Source organism: Lycorma delicatula, chromosome 6, assembly GCF_047948215.1.
Source record: "Lycorma delicatula isolate Av1 chromosome 6, ASM4794821v1, whole genome shotgun sequence".
In the NCBI taxonomy this organism is placed as follows: Eukaryota; Metazoa; Arthropoda; class Insecta; order Hemiptera; family Fulgoridae; genus Lycorma; species Lycorma delicatula.
The window spans coordinates 92,743,568-92,768,851 of NC_134460.1; the positions used below are offsets into that span (position 1 = coordinate 92,743,568).

At 30.4% G+C, this 25,284-nt stretch overlaps 1 protein-coding gene across 1 annotated transcript in view; it reads right to left on the minus strand.

The window, feature by feature from the left end:
• The window catches only part of crc (bZIP transcription factor crc), an 85,044-nt gene extending 64,684 nt beyond the window's left edge, over window positions 1-20,360 (minus strand). The window contains exon 1 of the mRNA XM_075368101.1: window positions 20,197-20,360. The gene's annotated coding sequence lies outside the window, so the exon portion shown is untranslated. The remainder of the gene's footprint in view (window positions 1-20,196) is intronic.
• Between the last annotated feature and the right edge of the window lie 4,924 nt (window positions 20,361-25,284).

Here is a 25,284-nt window from a genome sequence, read left to right on the forward strand (position 1 = left end):
CTGTAGAAAAACTCACAATATAAAAAGACTACCATTAAGCTCCATACACCAATTTCAGAAAATACATTTACCTTGCTCAAAACAATCACTTTATACAGTTAATAAACAAATATCACAAATGTACCTCTAAGTAATAAAAATTTAACAAATAAGAAACAGTAAATTTATGATTCTGCAATAAAATCACACAAATAATGTCAAGAATAGAATACTAACATTAGAAGCTAATATCCATACTTTTATGTGGTAAAAACTTCTCTAAACATGATTACAGTTATATCCCCCTCTCTAACAATAAAAAATTATCATACACATGAAACATGATAATTATAAGTGCCTTAACATGGAATAATAAGTTTATAGGTCTCTTGCATCAGAAACAAATTCACATTATCTAAAGTGGAATATTAGAATAAATACCCCCAGCAAGAATAAAGAAGCCAAACCACTCCAGAACTGATCCCTTGATATTATATTTTAACAATTAAAACTACCTTTGTTACTGCAAATGTGAAAATTCTGAAAAACAATCTTATTAAACTCATACCTTCTCCAATAAGTTTTGAATGCTTATCAAAATACTTTGTGTCATTAAAAATAACATTTTTAAATAAGAAAAAACTGATTGTTGTTTAATATACTACTTTTTCCATTTATTCAGTTAATCATTTATCATAAATTAATCATAGTAAAACTTTAAAAAATAAATATAATATAATAAAAAAAGCCCTTCTATAGCTAACAGCAAAACTAGACCTTTTTTTTTTTACAGAAAAAACTATTTTTTTTTTTTTCACTGCCATGTGCAAAATAAAAGAATTATTCTATTTTACATTATTCAGTGGAATAAACAGATTCCATTTCTTACTAATACTTCTTTGAATACTTTCACACTAGTCATAAATTTGGAGAAAGATTATAGCTTTTGTTACCAAAAATGAAGAAAATAAATTGTTGTAGTGTATTAAATAAAAATATAAAAAAATCACTGATAAGTGATGTGCTGCTGCCACTAAGGGTGAAAATAACCAATTCCCTAAGAACTATGCACAGGATGAATATCCACCAGTTAGAGAAGGATCTTGAGGAATCCCACATGGAATTGTTGTTTAACCCTGTTGTCAAATCCTGCACCATTGATCCCTTCTTCCCAAGTATTTTTTTTTTTTTGGCTCTCAAACACCAATTCGATGATATTCAAATTATTGGGTCAAGGATACTGCACAATCTTGGAATTTGTTTCGTTTTGTGGGTGCATAAAGCCAACTGCTTATGCATCTTAGATGACTATATTCTGTGCATCTATTAAAAGACTATTGCTGTCCTGTGTCTATACAACAAGCCCAACTAATACTAATCAGGTAAAGCCTCCTCCAACACATGCTTAATATCTACCCAAATTAGTGTCAGATATGAGAAAACCTGTAAAAACAACATATCATTTGATTACTAATTAAAATCTGACATATAGTTAATTTTATTTATTCGCTAAGAGGTTTTCACCTAATGTCAGAGGTTTTAAGAGAATGAAATGGTGAAAAAGCAACTGGAATGAAACCCAGAACTAACCGATTAAATAAGAAGCTATTTATTATAAACTCTAACATTTTTATAAAGATGTTCGTGAAATTGCATTTGTACATTTTAAACCTGCTATAACTTCCTGAAATATTACAACCATTGCAAAACACAGACAATATAAATATATTACAATCCATTCCCAATTCACCCCAAAAATAAAGACCACCAAGTAAATGTATATTCTCAGATTTAGTAATGTTGGTGTACACAATCCATTTTGCTCAACAGACAGTGTGTATTATTTTATTGCATTACACAATTTGTCTCGCTATCTAAAGACCAGACCAGCACACTTTAAGCAGCTGAGGGCACAAAAAACACTAGATGGAGTTGATTTCTTCTTGAGTTATCAAGCTCACAACAGACCAGTTGTAGGTAGATTTCATAAGAAAGCAACCTACTGTAATGGGTATGATGATTCGACATCTGGAAAATTTTGAGATACCGCGTTTCACATTCCCCAGACCCCAAAATTACAATCAGTTCAAAAGATTATATATATATTGTTACCACATATATGCCTAATTTAATATCGGCGGATGACAAGAGTAGTAGCTCAGATGTAAGCTAGAGCACAGTATACATATGTCCTGGTGCAAGCGTCACTCCCATGAGCAAATGACCCCACCACAGCGGCCCTACCATTCTCAGGCTCCAATAAAAGAGCGTGCACAAGAGTGAATTTTTAATTCATTGTCAACCACCACCTGGAGAAAACCAAGAAGAAGATGAAAGAAGACAGAAGTTACCTGGCTGCTTCAATGTGGGACCTCCTGCTGGATGCCAACATCCCCGCCAGAGCAGCAGGCCTGGCCGGCCCGCTAAGGGAGCCACTGGATGTGGTCACTACCTTCCCGCTTCAGCTTGCCGGGCTTCAATCGCCCTGCCCAGTGGACTCAGCAGCAGAAGCCAGCCCAGCATAAATCGCTCAGGGAAAGTCACATCAATGAAAGACGACCGATACCGACCTGACACTGTGGTGCTCTGAGGCTCACCACTACCACGCTGTAGTGCTGAGGGGTAGCCTGTTCTGATTTCAATTGATGAACCGCAACTACCCAACTTCACTGGAGACTAGCTTCAGACCCAACAGTTCTTCTCAGAGCTAACACAAAAAATGGCCCTTTTCAGGGCTACCACAAGGTTATACATTACGAACCGTTGAAGCCATTCGACAACAACAGCCCTTCTCAGGGCTACCATAAGATTATAAATTACAACAAATTGTCGAAACCGATAGACGAAAAAAACAGCCCTTAACATGGCTACTACAAGGTTATTAAGTCCCACGTGTCGTCAAAGCCATTCGACATTATATATATATTTCACTTTATTGTGGACACATCAACTGCCATAATTTTGCACCAATAAATTTCAAATTTATACACAAAATATAATAACCCAAAATCTGTGAAGTTTGTTAATGGGCAAAATCAGACCATATGGATGGAGGTGGGGGACTTTAAAAAAAAAAAAAAAAATATTGCTGCAACTTTCTTATTAAGTAAAATATCAAATTTGTTTAAAGTTCCTATTATTCTTTGGATAAGGGCCTAAAACTTATTTAAGTAAAGTTTTTGATATCACCAACCATTGCCCAAGGGGTGGAAAAAATGGGGTTACCTCTCTTAATAGATACAGTATTAAATCAGTTTAAAGTGGCGGTTAGTCCTCTAAACATTACCTAAAAGTTTTGTCTGAGACAATTTTTGATATGACCAACCCTTATAGTAAGGGATGACTAAAGTGTTGCTGGAATTGTAAGAAGATGGGGCTTGTCGTACGTTAAACATGTGAAACTTTTTTCACATGCAACCATTGTCATATTGAGTACATTTGAAGTTTTTCTTAACTTTAAGGTGGAAATATTTTTTATCGCCTACTTAGCACTGGTGAAATCTACCTCTGCCTTTCGGCGTGCTGAAAGGGATTTTTTTTTGTGAACTGAGTGAAGATGTCACTTGCAAAGCTAAATGAATATCATCATCATTTTGGTGAGTTTGGTATTCTAATGTCAACATTATATTTGGCTCAGAGAAGAAGGTAACACAAAATCATTTAACTTCTCACTTTTCCTAGTAAGCTTGAAATAATATGCTTGTTATTCTAGAGAACTCCTGTCCTTTTCAAGAATAAGTTCTCATATGAGTTGCCTACAACCATAAGGTTGTGAGTCTCTTCTCATGTCAAATATCTATAACTGTATCCCTGAACTATTATACTACTGATGAGACATATTAACCAATATCATGGGATACAAATGTGTATATGGGATACCTGCATATCACAAATCCATGATCCACATTATAATGAAGAAAAAATGTTTCCTCAATTTTCCTCTTATCTTTTTATTCTTTATCCCTTTAAAAAAAAAAATCAACTAATATTTCATTTTCCACAAACTATCAGTCAGAAAAAGGCTCATTCCTGGCTCTTCATTTTTGTCACCTATAAATTTATGGCCATTAAACACAACCAAATCATTCATTGTTACTGTTATCCAAGTTCTATAAGAGTAAACATTAAAATAAGTCAGAAATATTCTGATTTGTTTGTAGAAGACAGCATAATTATTAAACATTCAACACAAAATAGCAATTTACAATTATCTTAGTGTTCCCTACAATTCTGGAAAAAAATTATATTAAGTATATAGATAAAAAGGAGCTTTTTTATGTGGCAACACTTATGTTTCTGCTGGGATAGTGTAAACATTGTCTCGGTATAATATGAAATGACATCATTGTTGCATACTGCCGGCAAAAATACAGTGACTGGCCTGCTGGCTGCAACTTGGCAGCACCAGATTGTCAAAGCAATAATTCAGTATTCAATTGATTATAATGTTATTGCTAACTTTAATTTTATTTAAAATGGTGTTTTTAAATTTATTTAATAATAAACATACACTACATAATAACAAACAAAGTACACTATACAAAAATAACATACATAAAAGAAATATTCAAAAAAAAGAAAAAAAATAGAATGACAAACTGAGAATATTATAGGCTTATAATACAGAACAATAACAATGTTGAGCAATACAAAATATGAAAAATATTTTATTCAGGGGCATAAATTCCACAACACATGGAAGAATTTTCTCAAATAAATCTTCATTTTGATACTGCTACCGCCACATATTCAACAAGTATGAATCTTTTATTGATCAGCTTGTTCCCCAATGTTTTTTCATCCAATTTTTGGCCTTAGCCCACATACTTTAAACCATTTAAGTACAGGCTCAGGTTTGCAAATCAACAAAATGTAATGTGCAATTCACTGTCTGGGGTATGTAATGCTGCCAGAGAGCACCATAAGCTGCCCGCCCATTTATTTGACAGCAGTAGTCCCTGGAACACCAGGGACATTACAATGTATTGTTGGATGATTGGCAACAATGTTGCCGGATCTGTCTGGCATTACTGCGAAAAAACAATCTCTTGTTTCTCGGCAAATTCTGCCAATTGATGAAGCAATACTCTTCTTTTCTTATATTTTCTTTTAGTGTAACAATTTCAACACACATATTCAGTCCAACATCACCAACAGATTATTTAGTATATTGCCTTAACGCACCTCAAGCATATCACTGCTCCAATCAAGGCATGTGTTGTGGTTCATTCCCAGTTCTTCTCAAAAGAACTTGACCAAAGTTATGTTTTACTCCAGCTATAAATGAATAACACAGTACAAAAATCTAACCATGATTTGATAAGTCACGTTTCATGTCTGAATTATTTAGACTCATGACAATCTTTTCTGGAACACACACCAATGTTCTTTACCTCAAGTGAATAATTTCATTTCATGCCCATTGGCACATACACATCGATTGTGTAAAAAACTTTGTTTTGCAAGAACTAAATAGCTGTTTTGTGAATGTGACGAATCAATTTCAGTAAATTCATTTTAGTAAATAAAAATTATTTTTTTGAAAATAATGAAAACAATAAATGAAGGCTTCAACTCACAAAAAATGATTTCTGAGGAATGGAATATTGTATACTTGATTTACTTTAAGAGCTTTTCTTTCTTTCTTTTTCCTGTTTAGCCTCCGGTAACTACCGTTTAGATAATTCTTCAGAGGATGAATGAGGATGATATCTATGAGTGTAAATGAAGTGTAGTCTTGTACATTCTCAGTTCGACCATTCCTGTGGTTAATTGAAACCCAACCACCAAAGATCACCGGTATCCACGATCTAGTATTCAAATCCACGTAAAAATAACTGGCTTTACTAGGACTTGAACTCTGTAACTCTCGACTTCCAAATCAGCTGATTTGAGAAGACGCGTTAACCACTAGACCAACCAGGTGGGTTACTTTAAGAGCTATTTTGTTGTAAACAAACCACGTGGCATTGTATTAAGACTTTCTTGAAAGTATGTGTACAAATGAATGTTTTGGTGTTTTCATTTGGCACCGAATGAATTGCGTTATTTACAAATTAATTACATGGCAACTATACCTATATCACTGTTGACAAAAACATGATAGCGAATAAAATATTATATAAATACTAGTGAGGACTAAAACAAATTGAGTCCCAAGGTATATTACTGCATTAACTCACACTGCAATAAAATCTCACTGCTACAAAACTACAGCAGGATAGCTCTTATACTGAACAATGTATAAAAAAATTAATAATGGCACAGTGATGGCAGTATAATGACAAAACTTGCAGCTTTCCATCCCATACGAAGTTGCATTTACATTATTTCCAACAAAATGCATATGCTACCACTTAACAGGAAAGATCTGATGAAAATTAATATTTAAAAAAATTATCAATAATATAACAAGGAATAACATGCAACATAGTATATACAATGTGCAGTAATTTGGTGAAATAACACTAACAAAATTTAAAAAAGGAGTCTGAGACAAAACTACATTAAAACTAGCAAAAAGAAACAAGTTATGAACTATTAAATTTTCTTTTATATTACTTTCTTTAAGTTGCAGAACACCTAAATGGACAAGAAAAATGAAACAGTTTCTTCGGTTCTTTGGAAGAAAATTTAAACATTGAAATGACATGAAAAGCACTGGTTAACAGAAAGTGATCAGGGAATTTAAGTAAGGCCACCAATTTTTTATTGTGATTATGAAGCAAGTATTTAATTACTTAGCATCTAACTCATCAGCAAAAATACAATATAACAAATACAGGAAGAATTCTTTTCCTTTAGTTTGTATATTATGACACAGTAGTAGCCAAGTTAAATAGCCAAACATAAATAGTGTATTCATTTTATCTTGATGATTAATAGAGATTGCTCATTAAATAAGTGATGGTTAAACAAAGTTTAAGGAAGTTTTTCCAATTAAGTATACACATTAATTATATGGGATTTTTTTTGGATGATACTTTCCACTAATATCACTCAAATACACCAGAAGATATCATCATAAGAATCAAGTAAGTAAACTACTTGAATATGATTATCTATGAAAAAGCAGGCATTAATAATGAGCTACACTAAAATTCTACATTTTGTTAATGTAAATCGGTTACGGTTTTCAAGATGCAAGTACGCACACCTTTTGTGGGAAAAAAGTTTTAGATATTTTGTAATCATTTCTGGTAAAATATACTTAATTATAACAATGGATTCTAATAACATTAATTACCTCAATTCTGTGTGACTGTAGAAATGGCGAGTATTAAATAATACTTTAAAATAACGTAGAATATATGATCATGGAAAATTGCATATAATAATACGACTGACTGACTACTTCTCATCTCCCTTAAAAACCATTTTCTTTTTTTCTTTTTTTTTATACAGCGATATCAGTAATACTTAGTAATCTTGTCTAACATAAGTAGTCTCCTACCTTAGTCCTTTAATAAGGGACATGTAATTTTTTAAAGAATGAAAATTACATTTCCTTTCATTTTTTTTATTGTTTAAAAGCATTAAATCATAATTAAAATATTTATAATAGAAGACATCTCCTACTGTTTGTTATTGTTTTTTTGACCATGTGTAAATGCATTTAAAAATTTTAAATCCTATGTATCATTTTACACTACATTTTCTCTTATATTTTAACAAAATATTTTTAAATTAAATTATTAGTAATTCTATGAGCAATAGTCATTACTCATACTATACTAGATCTAAAAAATTGGACTCAACAACGAAATTGAATCAGCAGTGTAAAAATGAATAAGGTTTAAAAAAATGTAGTTGATAATGGAAAGTTCAGCCAATACTGAAAATAACCTTACAGTACTAACAAAATAACCATAAGAGTCTTAGCACGTAACTCTGTTTCCAGGTACACCAAGCATCATAGACAGATGAATATTAAGGAACTTCTGCTATATATCAATTTTTTTTGTAATCTTAAATCTTTTGTAAACAAGGTGCCCGAGACGAAAGTGATAAAAAAAAAATAAAAACCAGTTCCTCAAAAACCAATGGAAAATCATGTATTTTATGCATGGATCATAATTTTTCTTAGCCTGTCCCTCCATGTAAACAAAGCTATTAAATTTCATCCAGTATTAAATAGTATCAAATCATATTGGTGATGAAGTGGCCTACAGCCTAACAAAATTAGTCTTATAAAGAAAATTGGATCAACAGTTATCAATAAACTGTTGCAAACATATGATTATCATTTATTTTGTTCTTTTTCACAAATCCAAATACAAACTATAATTAAAAAGTTAAACTGGATACTTAAAGATACTTTTGGAATACAGTCTACCTCAACCTATGAGGAGATAAAAAGTACATCCACATTACTACTCCAACATCCTTGATGCTCTATTCAGCTGTAACAGTGCAATAAGCAGTTCTTATGGAATTCAGAGTGCTTGTACAGGGTGATTTTTTAGTCCTGTTATCCAATTGTTAATGTCTGGTAATTTTTTTTTAAGAAAGGGATATGTTGTTTTGTGACACGAAGTTAGTAGCGCTACTCAATCATTACAGATACGGCAGTGTGAGTTAATTCTCCTTGAGCTGTGTAAACTTTGGTACCGAATCCAGTCGTGATACGAACAGAATGTCTTTTACCATTCAACGAGTTTTCATCCTTGAATAATATTTTGCTATGAAATCGTACGCAAGTGTAAAAGAATCATTTCAAATTAAATTTGTTGGTGTTCCTCCACCAGAATAAATGTCAATTTCTAGGCTAGCAAACCAATTTCAAGAGACAGGTAGTGTTTGCCACAGAAAACGTAGTGGTCGACCAACTCACTTGACAGATGACGTTTTAGAGAACGTGAAAATAAAATTTGTTCAATTCTCCACGGAAAAGTTTACAAAAACTTTCCACCCAAGTTGGTTTGTCATATTCAAGTGTTCAGAAAGCTGCTAAAAAATTGAAATTGTATCCGTATCGCGTACGATTAGTCCAAGAGATTCAGCCTCCAGATTTAAACAAGCGATTGCTATATTGCCGTTAGTTTAGGTCTCTCGTAAATGATAACGGAATCAAATTTTTAAACACAGTGTTCTTTAGTGATGAAGCTTGGATCCATCTCGATGGTTATGTGAACAGTCAAAACTGTCGAATTTGGGCGGTTGAAAATCCGAATGCTTTACAAGACAAATCTTTGCATCCTGAAAAAATTGGTGTGTGATATCTCATCATCATATAGTCGGGCCCATATTCTTCGAATAGACAGTAAATGGTGAAGTATACAGGAATATTGTGCACCAATTTGTGTCCCTCCTGGAACCTCAAGAACAGTATTGCTGGTTTCAGCCAGACGGCGCTACATGCCACATGTCTCAAGAAACCTGGGATTTTCTGCAAGAGTTCTTTGATGATCGAATAATAAGCAAGGGCTTATTGCCTCCAAGGTCCCCAGACCTCACATCTCCTGACTACTTTTTGTGGGGCTGGGCCTTCAAAAACAATCCTCACACTATTGATGAACTTAAAGTTCTTAAACTTAACTATAAGAACTATTCTTTTAACTATAAGAACTATTCTTAAACTTAAAGTTTAAGAAAGTTCAAGAATGAAAACTCGTTCTATGGTAAAAGACATTCTGTTCGTAACACGACCGGAAATGGCACCAAAGTTTACGCAGCTCAAGGAGAATCAACTCACACTGCCGTATCTATATCAGTTGAGTAATGCTACCAACTTTGTGTCACAAAATGAAATTTCCCTTACTTAGAAAAAAATTACCAGACATTAACAGGACTAAAAAATCACTGTATAATCAGAATGAAGTGCAGGTCAAACCCTGGTCACCAGTTGTAAAACAATGCTATCAGGCAAATCCTGTAGATTAATTAAAATTAACAAAATTTTACAGAAATATGTACTAGTCCTCTTTAATATCACAAAAAAATATCATAGTCAACCTTCATAGAAGAGTGGTAGCATCTCTACCATTAGTCATAAAAGTTTTAGATTCAAATCCCACCCACAGTTGAGATTTATTTATTTGCTAGAGACTTTCATCTTTCTAAGTAGCTGTAATTGGCCAATTAACATGTAATTGCTAAAATAAATAAAAACTGACAGCCATTAACAACACTACCATCTAGTTGAATATTATTTGAATATGACTTTGAGGACATATATCTCAGAAAAGTACTTTCATAAATTATAACCTAATATTTGATTTTTTTATCGCACTTATTTTTCAGCATCAAAACTCTGTAAATATGATAGACTGGTTGAAATCCTATTTCCTGACCAATCAGACACTGTTCGCTGACTGGCCAGTAACAAAAGAAATAAGCATGATTTCTCTAATTCTAGGGGCACTAGTGGTAGAATTATGACAAAGATGATTAAATAACTACATAAATTGAAGTAAATGAACTAGAAGAACAAAATAGTTTCAAGGCTGGGAATTCATGTAAGAATATTTTTATCTTCAAGTAAGAGATTAAAGGTTGGCTACAACCAGAAGAATTACTCGATGTTTACTGATTTACATAAGGCCTACAGCAGTGTTCCTTTGTTAGAAGATTTGGCAAGCCATGAAGGACCACAATAAATGAAGCATATATAAAAGCCATGGAAAGATTATACTCTGGCAGCACTAACAGCATCAAGGATTGTATTGATTGTAACCATCACCAGTTTTTCCAAATAGATGACATCACCCCCAACCCAATTTGACACATTTGCAACAAGTTACAGTTGCAAAGGTATCAAATTTTCATAACCTAGAATAAATACAGCCAAGAGTTAAACAGTAAATTTTGTTTAATAACTATACTATTCAAGTACCATATTATCCAACTTCTGTAACTAATAAAATAAGAGCTATGATAAGAATATCCTTTTAATCGCAACTTGCAATAACTAAATTACTTTTACTATGGAATAATGAACATGAATGATATATATATATATTTAAAACAACTTTCACTTCTAGAAACATGCAACATCTAATAACACGAGTACATTGAAAAAAAAAAAAAAAAAACAAGCTAATTCATGCTAATAACAAGCACTCAAATAGAATCGTGAAAATAAATGGGATAAGCTACACGAGTACCTTGACAGCATTATAAATGTTTTCAAGCCATTGCTGACATGAAAACATACAGTTCTTTAAAGTAAAAAAAAATCTTTTAACAGATTTCTGACTGTAGTAATAGTTTTATGTATTAACTTCATTAACATTTCCAAAATAAAACTGATAAACCCTGAATTAAAATTCTCAAATGTAACTAGAGGAAAACTTACTAACACTTTTAGAGAAACTTTATGAAATGATACAGATAACATGCAACTTAAAATATAAAAAAACCAGACTTCAGAAAACACTACTACGTAACCCTATTACTTAAATTTTTAATACTTTAAAATATGTACGAAATTAAAAATTAAAAATATTGAATAATTTACTTTTTTATTTTTTTTGTTTAATTTTTATAAGAAAAAACCTTTTTTTGAGACTGCAAAAGATTAACTGTTATATTAACAAACAACATTCTGGTAATTGAATTAAATGTTTTATATTAGAAAGAACAATCAGCAGCATTGACATAGAGTAACCCTTCAGATACATCTGTTAAATGGGTTAAAATTGAGAATTTGTTTGGATTACATGGGTTTAAAATTCACTATTTATAGATTACAGACCAGCCTCAAAAGAGCAATTCAAAACAAATTAAATAATCAACTTTACTGCAGTACTGCTGCTATCATTGCTAATTTAATCCATCTGTGGAGGTTGAAACCATCAAGTAAACTCCAAAATCAGGAAGTCAAGATTGAGATTTTGGAATAAAAATCATTTATTTAAATTAAATTAACCCTGGTCACATGTACATTCTTAATAGTATTAATATCAACAAGATGTAACACGTAATCAACAATCAGAAGCTAATATAAACAATCATCTGAAAAATTCACTAGCTGCTAACTAGTGAATAATTTTTATTTTGGCCAACATACCACACATTAACTTTTATTACTTGATTTGTGTATTGGAGTGGTGGAGATTGTTAGTGAATGCCTACCAATAGAGAATGTAGATCATTTTGAGGCCTGGCTGAACCAAAGTTATTATACTTATACTTTAACTCTTTGATACAGCCCCAAAATACTATGTTATTGGATTCTAATTAACAATATTACTTACTAATTAACCTAGCACAATACATGGATGTAGCAAATAAGTGCACTCATTATCCAAACAAGGGTGCAGCTGCCTATGAATCCAATTCAAGAAAGCTGCAATAGTTATCTATGGATAATTCCTGAATATCGTACAAATAAACTAATCATTTTCATTGGCAAGTAATAGCTTGTGATTCATTTTAGCAACTTCATTATTTTCCTGTGATCTTCAATGAGATCTTAGCCAATCTATGTAATGAATTATAAGTAATATAGCATTATACAATCGTTTAATAAATTTAAGATCATGGTCTTAAGATGCCATGATGCTCAGGTTATGTACTTGAAATAATACCATATTACAGTTTTTATGTCAAAAATGTACATAAAACAAAGCATTACAGTTTCTATGTCAAAACATTTACTTAACATACTCATAAAAATCAATTTGAATATTTTTATATTCAAATAATATTTCATATTTTTCACCAGATTATGCTATTTATTTTACTGTAAAAAGAGAGCATTATTTTCATACTTTTATCTACTTAAACACAATGCCAGATAGAACTGAGAAACTATGCATACTGCATGTTTTCCAATTTATGATTTACATTCCTGACATTAATTATTTATATCCTGACACTATTACAAATTTTTCTTTATTATTTAATTTTATTGAAGTTTAATCATTTTTGTTTTAAAATAGTTTGTTTTAATGTTTGCATAATAATGTAAAATAATGTGGTTGTTTTTTGTTAAACAATAATATTTTATAAAGTGAAGTTTAACAGTTTCATTGGTGAATTTTGATTAGCCTAAATTTAACATATTTCTTTTTACAAATCTAATGATTTCAATAACAAAACTTCAACTACCAGTCTTTAGTTCGATTTTGAATTCATAAATAGTGTTTTGGTTAGAAGTTTGGATATAAACTTTACAGACCTTACAACTGATTTTTCTGTTATAATTAGTTAATTTTGTTGTATCAAATACTTACTTTCAAATTTATTTATAATAATGAAATGAATTAATTATTTACTTAATTTTTTTACATTAATAAACGGAGGATACCTTTTTTGAAAAGAATATCTTGAAGGAAATAGAAAACAATAACAATTTTCTAATTTTTTTTAATTTTATAAATTCAAATTTCATAAATTTATTATGTCGAAGGAAATTTAATAGTTTAAACAAAAATGTTGATTGATATCTTTAGTATTAGATTAGAATTAATGAATATAAACAAATAAATCATTATTTTGGTAAAGAAAAATGAAAATTTTTATCTTCCAGGAAAAAATTAATTCCACCTATTCCTTCTTTTTTATGCTCATATGTAACTTCTCATAAAAATTTCTATTTTTTTATGAACTTAAATTGTTTTTAATCAACACAGCTTTAATCAGTTGTTTTTAATCTACACAGCACTATACTTTCCTTTTACATAATAATAAATAATCTTTTTCTTTATATATAAACTGGTTTTATTTAAAACCTGAGTTTAATGAAACATTTGTATTTAAAAATTGACACAAAACTGACACATGTGTTTATATATTGACCCACTGGGTCTCTGATAAGTCAAAAGATAGTGCTTGTATTATTGAGATCATTTTTTACTACATACCTCCTAGGAGTATTATACTACAGTAATACTGTACAAGTTTCAGTAAAGTACACTCATAATTCTTTGTTGGTAGTCATTTAATTCAATAAAGTATTGTGATTTGTAAAACTGGACAAAAGAAAATTTTGTGACGACAAAGCATTATTTTTTGAATGGGAAAGTGTCCAACAAACTAAAGCAAAGGGTAAACTAATATTACAGTGAGTCAGCTTCATCAACTAGAAGAATTTAGAAGTGGTTTGATTTTTTTGATAAGAGTATTATTTTCATAAAATTAGCCACATGAGCAAAAAAATGTGGAGCACTGAATGGTCTACTAAGGTTTCAGCTACAGAATATATTGAAAAAAAATCAATATTGCGATTGATTCACATCTGAAATGTGGCCACATCATATTTTAAATGAACTTTTACATAAGCAAAAACTGACCACAAGATGAGTGCCATATTTTGTTTACAACTGATCGAAAGCAAGAATGAGTGAACATTTCTAACCATGGTTTGGGGTTGTTCGATGTAATCAAACGGAATTTTTAAGTAGTTTCATAACAGTTGATGAAATCTGGATATGTCAATACCAATCTGAAACCAAGGAGCAGTCAGAAGTGAGTTGGTTGTAGTCAGGGAACTTACTCCAAAGTCGACATAAACTATTCCATCAGCAGGAAAGGTATTGGCCACTGTCTGTCTGTCAGTCATAACAACTTTCTGAAGAAGGGTACAACAATAACATTTTGAAGACATGTATAAATCACATTATAAGGATGGGATTGAACGCATTGTTGAACTAAGTTAGACTTATAAGTAGACTGATTATATTGAGAGATAAAAAATATTTTTCCTTCAAAACATAATTTTTTTTTGTTTACATGGATTTATAAAACATCTGCGGAGTAATAATTAATAAAAAAAACTCTTATATTTATGCAAATTATTACAACCTAAATACATAAGAACGCAATAAAATTAGAAGGCTTTAGTTTATTTACATCCTTTCTTTTTTTATTGTATTTTAAAATAAGAATAACTCATGCTCTTCATTTCAAATGTAGTCATTTTTAATTATCTTCCATTAATGAATCTAAACATGAATACACCTATAAATTTTATCTAATTTTTAACTAAAAATGTGTACATAATTTAACCCAAAACTTCCTTCTTATTAATCATTACAAACTACAACTGTGTTGATATTTAACTGCTTATGACTAGTGTCCCAGTAGCTGTTGTTAAAAACATACCTAAACTGCAGAATGAGTCTTGTCAAAAGACTGTTGTAACAAATATATCAATATTTATTTTGAAAGATGTTACATTTATAAATCAATATTTTTATATCTTTTTCCAAGGACAATAGTTTTGAAAACAACCAAGGCTACCTAGCCAGCAGCTTTACAGATATAAAAATAGAACAAAAATATTCTAAAACCAATGCAATAATTTTTAAATAATTAATTGTACAGAACTTAACATTATTAAATACACATAAATTTTGTTAAATACTACTACCCCTTTAAAAAAAAGGATTGTATGTTTAAATATAGATCAAGTCACTAACATACCTCAATTGAAGAATATACAGGAGGAAATTTGAAGTACAGAAAAAGGATCAATGTAAGAGACCAACTGCAGTTTTTTTTTTTTAGCAGGCCTAATAGTTGGTATTGTCAGGCTATTAAGACATAGGGTTTAGTACATAGGTATCTACATAAACCAGATAACATCTTGCTAAGAAATTATGATCAATAATCAATAAAAACAACAAATAGCTCAGTTACCTTAAAAACCATTTACCAATGCAAGTACAGAAATTATAAATGTAAAAATAACAGTACTGTAGATGATAAAAAAAGTTGGGAATATTCTCCAATTAAAAAAAAATCATTATTTTATCATTAATAGTTAAAAAAGACATACAAGGGAATTATTCCTGTACATTTTATAAATTAATCTTTTCATTACTAGTTCAAAAGTTTTTAAAAATTAGGGGGAGAGAGATCAAACTTTTAACATGTAAACAATGAGTTGAGGAGCAATTAAAAAGTTTTGATAAATAGTGAAAGGTTCTTTATATTTTACTTACAGCAAGTAAAAATAAACAATTGTCAATACAAAATACAAACATTGTAACAAAAAAAAATACTTATAGATCAGAAACATTAAAAATGCAAAAACCAATTATGGTAATATGGGTAAATTAATAATCAATTTTGGATCTTTGCTGTTAAGAGATAAGAGTATTTGGATTTTGTTGGGAATAGTGTAAATGAAGTATGTGATGGAATGACACCAAAGCCACATTGTGCATCATTACCACTTCCACCATGTCTTAAGTAATGTACAGGGTGATTTTTTTGTCCTGTTACCCAATTGTTAATGTCTGGTAATTTTTTTCTAAGAAAGAGAGAAAGAGAAATTTTGTTTTGTGACACGAAGTTGGTAGCGCTACTCAATCAGTACAGATACAGAAGTGTGAGTTGATTCTCCTTGAGCTGTGTAAACGTTTGTGCCGTTTCCGGTCGTGTTACGAACAGAATGTCTTTTACCATAGAACGAGTTTTCATTCTTGAACAATATTTTGCTACAAAATTGTACGCGAGTGTAAAAGAATCATTTCAAATTAAATTTGTTGGTGTTCCTCCACCAGAAAAAATGTCAGTTTCTAGGCTAGCAAACCGATTTCAAGAGACAGGTAGTGTTTGCAACAGAAAACGTAGTGGTCGACCAACTCTCTTCACAGATGACGTTTTAGAGAACGTGAAAACAAAATTGCTCAATTCTCCACGGAAAAGTTTATGAAAACTTTCCACGCCAGTTGGTTTGTCACATTCGAGTTTAAAGAAAGCTGCTAAAAAATTGAAATTGTATCCATATCGCGTACAATTAGTCCAAGAGCTTCAGCCTCCAGATTTAAACAAGCAATTACAATATTGCCGTTGGTTTAGGTCTCTTGTAAATGATAACAGAATCGAATTTTTAAACACAGTGTTCTTTAGTGATGAAGCTTGGATCCATCTCGATGGTTATGTGAACAGTCAAAACTGTCGAATTTGGGTGGTTGAAAATCCTAACGTTTTACAAGACAAATCTTTGCATCCTGAAAAAATTGGTGTGTGGTATCCATCATCGTATAGTCGGACCCATATTCTTCGAACAGACAGTAAATGAAGTATACAGGAATATTGTGCGCCAATTTGTGTCCCTCCTGGAACCTCAAGAATGGTATTGCTGGTTTTAGCAAGAAGCTACATGACACACATCTCGAGACACCTTGGATTTTCTGCAAGAGTTCTTTGATGATCGAATAATAAGCAAGGGCTTATTGCCTCCAAGGTTCCAAGACCTCACATCTCCTGACTACTTTTAGTGGGGCTATATTAAGTCCGAGGCCTTCAATTACAATCCTCACACAATTGATGAAGTCAATATTACCGCAATGTATAACCGCAAGGGGTGGGCATTTTGAGCATATACTTTAACAATTATGTAAGTAATAGCTTTTTATTAAATCTCTTTTGTTAAGTAACACGTACATTTTTATATTCCACCTAAATTTCCCTTTCTTAAATTACATTTAAAATTGGGTAACAGGAAAATCACTCTGTATTTACAATATTCCATTTCTCAGAAATCATTTATGCAACCTGAATCCTTCAATAATTTTTGCTATTCATATGCTTACATTTAAATGGTGTACAGTGATTATTATTGTATAAAAAATGTTTATTATTAAAAATACCCATTTGTGAAAAACAAATGATTTAAAAATTTAAGAAAGCAATAACATTGTAATCAATCAAATACTGACTGAATAACTGCTGACAATAATTTGCCGCCACCAAGTCACAGCCAGTGATCCAGTCCCTGCAGTATTGCCAGCAATATGAAATGTCAATCTAGCATATGCTGTGATGCGTTTACACTACTCTTAACAAAAACACAAATGCTGTCACTTAAAGGAAAAGCTCCTTATTTCATTGACCAAATACCTGATATAATAAACCAGTTTACACAGTTTATATAGAAGAATAAACAGAGGTTTGCTCTTGTGACCTACAACAATTTAAATTATATTCTAGTAATACCAACCAAACTACAAGTCATGAAATCATTATTCTTTTATTGCTATAACCTGTTATTATTCACTTATACACACATTTAACTCTTTCACTGTCAGCCAAGCATTTTTATCCTGGCATGCAGAGGTGTTACTGAACAACTGTATATCATGCTGTTTTCAATTTATAAATTTGAAAAAATATCACTTACCCAGAATATGATGTTTAGAAAATGTCATATTTTTCACTTTAAAATGTTCATATTACAAAAAATTATATATTTTAAAATAAGTGAGTGCAAACAAGTTTTAGGTTATGTGCAATGCAGAAGAATGTGACTTTCAGAAACAAATGGTAGCGTGACTTTCAATATCGATAATTTGTTGAAACAGCCATCAAAAACTGAATACTATCGATATACATGTAGAATTAAACATATAGAACCAATGTACAACACTCCAGCACAATTTAGTCACAATTTTAATAAACTAAATGTCTCGTTTAATTTAGTCTCTAGACAGAGTACTGATAGATTGGTACCCTGGCAGTTCTAGCGCTAATCGTGGGTAACGATAGATCGTTACCCTGACATTCAAAGGGTTAAATCATATTTTTTGTAAATATTAAAAATGAACAACTCTCTTCTATAATTACAAAGAAATTATTTTTGAGGTCTTTAGAGATTAATCATCCACCAGCACCTATATCAGTGAAGTTATCAGTAATGGCATTCTTATGGACTTAAAGAAATCCCTTAGTACATAATAAAATGTTTAGTCTATGTTGTTCTTTATTTAGTAACTGTTTTGGTAAAATTAAGTTATTTTAACATTTCATACTCTTCTAAATATATTAAAATATTAGCTTTTATCTGCTATTTCATAACTATATCAACAAGTCAGCCATTAAGCCCTATCCTGAAGTACTATGATGTGCTGTGCAATTACTGGAAGACTGTCGTATAGAATCAATATACATTAATGTGATTAATAAAACTAATGTATAAATAAATATATTATCATTGTTATAATCTCGTCAGCATATCAACAGGTTATATTATGTGTGTGCACAGTTCTCATTATTATTCAGTTCTTTATTTTAATTTTTATTGTTTTTTTTTTTTAAGTTACTGTGACAAATTTAATTGTAGATGTAATATAGGAATTATTATGCTAATGTCAGTTTAGTGTGATTTGTATTTTTTAATCTTTTAAAAAGTTTATATTCATTCAAATTACATTCCATGCTCGTAATTAAATTAATTTATCTACAACAAAATTATGAAAAAGAAATTGGATGAAAAAAGATTGTCTGAAAAAGAATTGACAATGCCATGGAAGGTGCTACATAAATAACTAAAATGACACAAGCACTAGCTTGTGTCATTTTAGTCATTTTTCCACATAATTTTGAAAAATTAATCATATTGCCACGCTAATCAAAAAACTTAAATTATCAATTAGATAAAGAAACATTATTATTACAGAAATGATCAAAGCAATTACTACCTACTAGCAAAAGCCATAACTTACTTACAATTTAAATAAGCTAAATTACCTATTATTTATGGAGCAATTAGAGTTAAAATTAACACCTTCAAATCTATATGATTTATTAATATTCTATCCACACAACCTCTAGTATTAACGATAATAAGAAATTAGGAACAAACTTTATGTGTTAGCAATATATTAAAGAAAGATAAATATTGAATAATAGATTAAAGATAAATTCATCAGTAACCAGATAAACATCAAGAATAAATCTGTCATCTGAACAAAAAAGAACTTTATAACCAGAAAAATAAGTTTTTTTAATTTTTTTTTTACTTAAAAAATGTAATTATCGCTTTTGTAAAAAAATTCTTGCTTCGGGAAGAAATAAATTCAACAGGATAGGCGGGAAATGAATCTCACAACACATGCTACACTTCTTTACTCTAGCAAGATTAATAAAAAATATATATCCTAGACTACCACAAAGGTAAACAATAAGGAAACAAATGTGACAAAAATAGAGGTGCCTGATACTTTTCACACGCTATCACCAACCCAAACCTCAGATCAATAAAACTTACAATTGCTAGCTACGATGACTTCGAAAAAATACCACCACCAATCCCCTCCCCCTATCAGTCAAGACTGACAATTAGATATAATTACTTCCAGAATATTATGAAATTAAAATCAAGCTATAAGTACGTAATAATGAGAAAAATGTGAGCATTTTGTACGAATTCAAACAAATTCCGTCACACAAGCCGTGAACGAGGATACACTTCAAAAAGGCCACACTTATTTTCACCTTGTTCACAAGAAAATTTTCAAAATAAGTAAAACTTTTAATACTCACCGCATTATGATCGTCTTAAGTGCACACTGCAGTGTGCTGCTGCAAAAAATGCAACTAATTCCCCATCTCACCGACGAATTAACACGGGTTGAAATAAATACGTCTTCTTAGCTTCAAACATGGAGGAGGAATACTCTGTTCATTGATCTTTCTTACTATGTTACTATTCATCCGCGCTTCAGTAATTATTCTGAAGATAATAAAAACCGGGTTATTTATCTAAAAATACAAGAGTGATACAGTAACATTAAAATCATATTATAAAGAAAATTTCGACCGAATTATAACCTTTATTTACTGCAATCTTGATCCCTTTTAATAGAGACTTATGAACTATGTTTTTACTCGCCCCTTATACATATTGCATCATCCCGTGAACTCTTACGTCACGTGGCATGCAAGACTTTCTAAGAAATAAAATAACCTGAATGGAGAAAAACAACTAAATAATCGGTCAACGCTACCTGTTAAAATGATAATTATTTTAAAACTGCTGTTTCAAAACTAATAATTCAGTAAATTCAGATAGTAATCATTCAGTAAAATTTACACATCCCCTGCTGTTAAAAATAACTTCACCCTTTAAAAAAATTATTTTCCCTCCAGACCATTTAATTAAGTTTTAAAATGTAAAATCTTGACCGCCAATCCTCATAGAAAGTGTGTTACATTCTCATCAAACTTTCATTAATTAAGAGTAGTCCATTATTTATGACAATGTAGTTATAATATTTATTATAACATTTTTATTAAAATTATTTTTTTTTGGATAATAAATAAGAGTGGTAAAGTTAATAATTCAGTAATTTCGAACTTAATTATTCTAACCTTAGTAATAGTTTCTTCCCTTAATATGTTTAACAGAATGGAGAAATACAAACTAAATTAGTTATGTGCAATTTTATTTGAATGGATAATGAGTGGCCTAAAGAGTGGGGTGCAAAGGAGAGTACCCCCAGTCTTTAGGCCATGCATATGAAAAAATTGGCAAAAACATCAAATTTTTAATTTGAAGCTATGACGTTCACGTAATCTTACATATCACCATCAAATCTTGTAGTCAAATTCATTCTGAGATACCATTCTAAAATTATTTTTCTACTTTTTGTGCATTTAATTTATTTTCTAATTTTTAGTGCATTTAATATAAGAGTGGTTTTTAAACATTTTTTTTATATACTTTTTATTCAAGTTTATATTTAAGGTTATCTCAAAATAATCTGACAGCCCAATTTTATATTCTGAAAACTCAGTTAAATTTGTTAGAATCTCAAGACGAAATGTTATATTTCAAACAAGTTAATGAAACGTTAATGAGTTTTATTAAGGGTCTTTTTCTTATTAAGATGCTTCAAAACAAAGCGTCATTTGATTTTACTGCAGACAATATTAATTTGAATCTTGTAACCAACATTTTTTTTATGTTTTATGCTAGAATATATTTCAAAGAGCCTCTAGGCAGTTACTTATCTCATGGAAATATTCATAAACATATAAAATTCACTGGTCAGGATGATGAAATGCAATTAAAATTATTTTTAAAATTAAAAGATGATTCTCATTTTAAACAAACAGAATTTTTCTTCCATAAGATCTTTATAGAGCGTTTAAGCATCTCCTTTGCTGATATGGTTATTCTTTTCTGAAAAAAAAGTATAAAACTGCTGTTCATTCATGTAAATTAAATAGAATAATTCTTTAACAAGTAAAGAAACTCAGCTAAAGTATTGCCAATGATTTATCAACCTGGAGAGACTTTTAACTAGAACAAAAAAAAACTATGTAAGTTTGTCACTGCAGTTAAATTAATGGCACTATCTTAAGAATTGTTTGATATCATATTAAACAAACTACTGAACAGTAATAGAAGTTGCTTTCATTAGAATTGACATTTCTATTTTGGAAGAAATCTGTTTTACTAACAAATTATATTTCCACCAAAGAGGATACCTTAATAGCCGTTATAGTAGAATTTGCAGGGGTTTTCAACCCTCATACAACTTCAACAAACGATCATTGTGTTGATAAAAATCTGAATTCAATTTGCTGTGTCTTTTTGGTCCTATTTTTTCACAGATATCTGAATATATCTTGAAATTATAATGAATCTCTCATAGAAACAGTAAAATCTTAAGAATATGATTGTTGAATGCAACCAGATAAAACAACAGACAAACATAAACTCAGTAATACAATTAGTATATTCACTACATTACTTATAAAGCACAAGTTGATAGATCTAAAAAATGGTTGTTGATAATGTTACAAGAAAATAGTTAATAATACAAATGATGTAAGTATTTTTATGTTTACTTATAGAGCTAAATTATTATAACACAATTTAGCTGATAATTTGTAATATTAATAAACTCTGTTAATAAAATCTTATTAATAATTATTAATAAAAATAAACGCAATACTTATAAAAGTAATCAAACCCAGTTTAATTGAACTACAATCAAAATTCATGAAATAAAAATCTATTTTCATAAAAGATACGAAATAAAATTTTTATATTTAATTTAACCATTACAGAACAGAATTAAATTTTTTTCTATAATAAAACATTAACAAAAAGAACTGATTGCTGACCTTCTGAACTGGTCACATTGATAAATTAATTATCACCACAAATTCTCTTTGTTTTTAAACTTTAAGTAAATTTATGCAAATGAATTTTGCATACATAGTAGATAGACAATTTATAATTTTAGCAGATTACTGTAGATTATAGATAATTAATTATATTTATGAAATTAGCAACACAAAAAATACAGAACACTGAGATGAATAATGAAACTTATGATAAAATTTCTAGCCCAAAATCATCATAGTGTAAAATAATCTATACCAGATCAAAGGTTACTAAGGACAAATAGTGTCGTAAATTATTAGCACATTAATAATGCAGATTGGCTTAGATTTTTTCCCAATTGATTTCTTGTAAAATTAAATCATTTTACATTCAGAATTTTCCTGAATTTCATAGAAATTAAATATAACTAGTAAGTTTTATTATGTTTTAATTTATTTTTATATGTGAAAACTTAATTTTTTCTTTTGTTTTAAAACTCCCATTATAACATTTTAAATTCTAAAATCCTTCTTTGGAATTAGGTGGTAAGAGCTGTTCATTCTCTGAAATATGAGGTGGTAATTTTAGTGGTGAGTTTTTAAAAAAACAGTAATGAATATGTTTTTTAATTGGACTTGCAGTATAGATATGTCAGTATTCCATGCAGTTACTTTTATTTTTTTCTGATACTACTTGGTATGCTGCTTTTATTTAGAAGAATGTTATAATCAAATCTTGAGAATAAATATTGCTCTGACATCTCTCTGCTGCCATGCTTCTATCACTCCACTTCTACTGTTACCATTTCATTTATTCATTATTGTTAAGCTGACTATCACATCTCTGACATCACTTCTCTGGACATCCTACCTCAGATTTCAATTATGAATTTTATTTTATAAATTAGACTTGTGAAGAGTAAACCTAGTTATGAAACATTTGAAATGTGAATTTGGAGAAGAATGGTGGAAATAAAAGAATGGATAGAATAAGAAATGAAGAGCTAAAAGGATGAAGTAATATGGAATTTTCTGCTTATCATGTAGAAGGCAAGGAAACTACATAAAAATATCCTGAGAATGAATGGATTGCCGATTACTGTTCTTGAGCAAACTATGAGAAGTTGAAAGAGAAGAAAAGGAGAAATATGAAGCCTGTAGTTGATAAAAGATGGAAATTTAAGCTCAGAAGAGGATTGAATTGAAACAGTGATGATGCTTCACACCTATCATATGGCAGAATACCATATATAATAATGGGTACAAAAAAAAAATTATATTGCTAAAAAAAATCAGACAAACTGCACGTTTAGTGTCGACTGAAAATTGTATTTCAAAAAATTAAAATATCAATTTTTGTTATTAAGTGTATGTTAGCAAATTTGATGAACATTTTTTTTAAACAATTAAATTAAATAAAGTTGTATTAACCATCAAACACACTTTAAACTGAAAAAATACTTATCCATCAAAATACTTACAATTTAATGGGAGAAACAAACAATAGTGAATATCTCATTGTCAGCTCCCTAAATTACAACAAATAACACAAAAAAGTAATGTATTATTTTTACAAATAAATTCTTGTTAATGGCTTGATGATGTTTTTACTAGCATTCTTAACATTTAAAGCTTATAAACTGGCTAATATTGAAAATATTATACTACAACTGTAGCATAATAATTAAGCAGAATAATTATAATTTTTATAAGGTTTAAATAATCAATATTAAAAAGAAAAAAGCTCAGAAAATATTTATAAAAAAAAATTATACGTGGGTAAGTCAATTATTATCCGCAATTTAGTTATATTTTTGTTTATGTTGGTAGTACTGTTGTGTTGCGTAGATGCATGCGTGGTTTAATTGTTGTTATGTCTGTGCAGGTTTGATGCTGCTAGACTAGTTTCATTATCACTGCCCTGCCGTTAACCATGACTGCTCCGCTTTTTGTTTGCACCAAAGAAGAAGGGCAATGTTCAGCGATCCGGGTTTTGTGGTCGGAAGGTGTATCAGAGGCTAAAATTCATCAAAGACTTTTGGTACAGTACGTGAACAGTGTGTTGCCGCAACAGAATGTCTGTGAATGGATTGAAAGATTAAAAAATGGTCCCACAAGTGTTACGCACGACGAAGGAGCCGGACAACTGTTTACCGCCACAAATAAGGAAAACATTGTGCGTGCACGTGACACGGTTTTCCTAGACAGACAAGTAACTATTGATAAAGTGGCACATTGTCTGCAAATTAGTCACAGTTCTGTGTACGAAATCATCCACAACAGACTTGGGTTTCATAAAGTCTGTGCAAGATGAGTCCCAAAACAACTAACACAGTTGCATAAACAAATGCGCTTGGACATCTGCCAAAAACATTTGGATCGCTATGGTAACGAATAGGACATCTTCTTAGATAGAATCATCACTGGTGACGAAACATGGATCCGTCATTTCGAGCCGGAGAGTAAATGACAGAGTATGGAATGGAAACATCCAAATTCGCCCTGCAAAAAAAA